The sequence below is a fragment of the Cynara cardunculus genome (genome assembly GCF_001531365.2).
Source record: "Cynara cardunculus var. scolymus isolate 2C chromosome LG 13, CcrdV1, whole genome shotgun sequence".
Classification (NCBI taxonomy): domain Eukaryota; kingdom Viridiplantae; phylum Streptophyta; class Magnoliopsida; order Asterales; family Asteraceae; genus Cynara; species Cynara cardunculus.
This window is the reverse complement of record NC_037540.1, coordinates 4,475,563-4,479,149: the sequence shown is the minus strand read 5'-3', so window position 1 is coordinate 4,479,149 and position 3,587 is coordinate 4,475,563. Positions and strand designations below refer to the sequence as shown.

General features: G+C 34.4%; 1 long non-coding RNA gene across 2 annotated transcripts; it reads right to left on the bottom strand.

Annotated features, from left to right (window-relative positions):
• Positions 1 to 232: 232 nt before the first annotated feature.
• Positions 233 to 2,423, bottom strand: LOC112526052. Of its 2 annotated transcripts, XR_003070468.1 has the most exons (5): positions 2,360 to 2,423; positions 2,037 to 2,141; positions 1,345 to 1,451; positions 1,073 to 1,186; positions 233 to 568 (listed from the first exon to the last, which is right to left on the bottom strand). It is a non-coding gene; the product is annotated as an uncharacterized LOC112526052 (long non-coding RNA). The 2 variants fall into 2 exon arrangements; XR_003070469.1 differs by lacking the exons at positions 233 to 568; positions 1,345 to 1,451 and having other exon boundaries at positions 818 to 1,183.
• Positions 2,424 to 3,587: the final 1,164 nt, after the last annotated feature.

The following is a 3,587-nucleotide window of genomic DNA, read 5'->3' as shown; positions in this document are numbered from 1 at the left end:
CAGTACTAAGATCTGGAAATAACCAACACATGTAAGGGTCATTTACCAAAATATTTACCTCTAAAAAACAACACTCGAACTTACTTTATCAAGTAAGGTTGTAATCCATCAAGTCAGTATTGAACACAACAATTTAATTAGTAAATGCTTGACGGGTAAGAGTCCATCCTTATCATTGCTCTTAATCGGTACAACACTCACTTTTTGCCATATAAGATAAATGACCCAATAATAACAATATTGTTATTTTATCATGCACAAACATTAATAGCAAATATCCATCTTATCTAGTGTATCAAATTGACCCTTAAATAATCAGAGAGTAAATTACAAGAAACATCTAAGTGGTATTAATCAGCCTGAGACCGCAACTTCAACCTGCAGTTTGGCACAACGATTTGTTGGTATTAGAGAACTACTTGATGATGTGTTATGCTTTTGTATCCTTATCTCTCTACCACATCTTGAATTCGTTGTATCATGTACAACTCCATCCATATAGCATAGCAAAATCGTCTTCAGATTTCAATATCCTTCTCATCACAATTTACTTGAGAAACAAAATCCCCTGCCAGTCACAAGTTGATCAATTTAATCTCAGTTTAGTACTCAAACGCATCAAGGATAAATACCTCCAAATATGATGTCGGTTCAACCAGATGAATAATAAACTTAGGGTCGTCCACCCAATTCTTACCCGGTAAGCGGTCACCGATAGAAGTCAACACTATGATTAATTTTGATGCGTAAGATTTTAGTATATCAAAACATATCGAATGCAACAATTTACTGGGTAAGAGTAGTCATCCTCATTTAACAGGTAAGACTCTTCATCCTTCTCATCGCTCTTATCCAGTAAGATTCTTGGCCCTTCTTATGTTCATCCAATGAAGAAATTTATCCAGTAAGCACTTACCGGTAAGTGTTTAGTAAATGGCCCCTTAGTATACAATTACAGATATATGCTTGAAACAAATATAAAGAATTATATTAGAATATTTGCATATACAACTAAATGCAATATCACAAACTCAAAGAAACAAGAGGAAAACAACAGTTAATGCAACCTGACCTCTTCTTCCCCAAAGGAATGTCCTCTTTGTCAATCTCTGTATTTGGCTTAACAAAGCAGCTTTAACTTCTTCTTCTTCCTCCGGTCTTGACTGTAGCTTGACTTGACCATCTTCTAGGTTTACGCATCAAACAAATACAAAAGAACTGGATGAATAATAGAATACCTTCATACCACCAATAGAAGGGCAAATAATACTTTCTCAATGAATTTTATGGTCAGACGACGGGACATGCTTTTTAGATAAATTGAAACTCAGGTATAAGACTTACGAATACTCTTCTATGACCACTTAAGAAATATTGAAGAAGCATGGTCAATTTTGACTCCTTATATGGTATGTGGGAATTTCTCTCCCATCTGTTAATTCCGATATGACCTATGATAGCTCCAAGTTAGTAAAAAAAAGCTCCAATTAATAGAATATAAAATCTATATAAAGCAAAAACAAAATAACATCATGATCCTTAAGGCCCAATATACTCTAAAAAAGGTAATGTTAGTTGGGTGTTGGTGTTTTTCGATCTTTATCTAGAGTTCTGTAATTTGTGAAGAGCTTTACGTCGTGCATGTTTAGTCACCACCTCATTTAAATGATTAAGCTGGTGAAACAATCAATCTCCAACAAGAACAACAACCTCAGCTTTAATGCTACGGAATAGGCCAGACAAGATCAATTACAACAAATAAATCAAAAGGTAGTCATGGTGACACCTATTTCTAGGAAATTGTTGCAACGAGGACTTCTAATATAGTGATCAAAGTCCCTTGGTAGAAGTACGACGTTATTATTAAAAAGGTATAAGCTAGTCAGGGTGGCACATGTTTCTCTTTTTCATCATAGAAACATTAAAGAATTTGCTGCAGATGGATGAGTTAAATAACAAATAGTAGCACGACTACAAGTGAACATTTGTAGAGTAATATTACACTGATAAAATAATGGCAATGATTGATGACTCACAGTTCAAGAGTGAGCAGAATTTTATTAATGTAGGACCCTTCTTTTTGACAAACACCAGTGGTTTCAGCCTTGGAGCTCTCAGAACCTGCCATATCTAAGAGGTTTCTGCAATTCAAAGTGAAATAGAAGAATTTAAACCAAAACAGGAGACATTTTTCTGCATCAATGGATGCGTAAAAGAGGTGGTATGGAGCCAAATTTACCAGATCGTCTAGTAAACAAATAAAAATAAATTCAGCTGAAGAACTTTGCAATTAATTACAAGCCCCTTGTTGATAGCAATAACACGGGAAACAAGTCTAACATGAGGTTCAGAAACATACCAACTGTGAAAAGTTAATAGCCTCGCTTTCACTGTTTTCCCAAGGGCTGCTCTCTATTGTCTGTTAAATGGTAAAGCAATATGAAAACATGTTTAAATTCGAGAAAGAAATGAAGAACCAAAGACATGCAATAGTTCAGGAACAATAGAAAAATTTACAAAAAAAATAAAATGTCCCTTTAAGCGGATTTGCAGGATTTATACACAAGAAGAAAAAATAATAAAAGATTAATATCTGTAAGTATTTCAAGGATAAGACTTAGGAAATATTGAGACGTATAAAACAAACAGCAAAAGCTAAATTATGTGCAATRGTAGGAGAGCAGGGACCAACAATTAAATAAGAACCACCTGGATAATCTCACATGTGGGTGGGTAAAAAGAGATAGCACAAGACAAAAGATTCACATTCCAATATATGTTAAAGGCACCCAAATTAATGATCCAAGATGATTAACATGAGAAAGATAGGTGGAAGATGTGTCTATATGTGCTACATTAGCATTAAGAGTAGATTGTGCATGATGTGGACGTCAGAGTAACAAGAAGAGGTGAATTTTGCATCAGAAGCAAGCAGGAAAAGCCATTAACTGAAGGGGTATCAAACACAAAGAGGATGAGTTGGTGCTGACATACAAATGGTTCTAAAATTCATGTTTTCGATTACCCCAAAAAACCAAAATTGAATTACAGATTAAGAGTCAAGAGAGTTACTATTTCTTAGTAGGAGAAAAAGGACGTCCAAGAAAAGAGAAGTTCCCGCATTCCAATAGACACCAATGAATAATTCGTCAGAACTGCCTTTTTCCCCTTTGTTTCTCAAATGACATCAATGTGAGTCTTTAGCCGGAAGACCTTGCAAAGCCTAGCTGATGATCTAAGTTTTGTAATTCAGATGTAGACATGTAGTACAGTTTTGAACTGCCATTTTTTACAAGAGGCTGAGTGATAAAAGTTGAATAACCTTATCACAACTTGCTCTAAAAATTACTTTGAATATTATTAGACAATGCAGCCAAGAAAACATCAACATAACAAAACGGATAGGCGAATACAATTATCAATTTGACGAATTTGCTAGTAGCTTATTATAAACTTATTCCTAGTTGTCTTTTGTATTTAAGTTTCATCAGATTGTTTTCTATCTAAAACATTAAAAATCTAACATAAATACATTCAAAGAAATCCGATAGCCTAAAAATACCATCACCATGAACAAGCATCAAGCA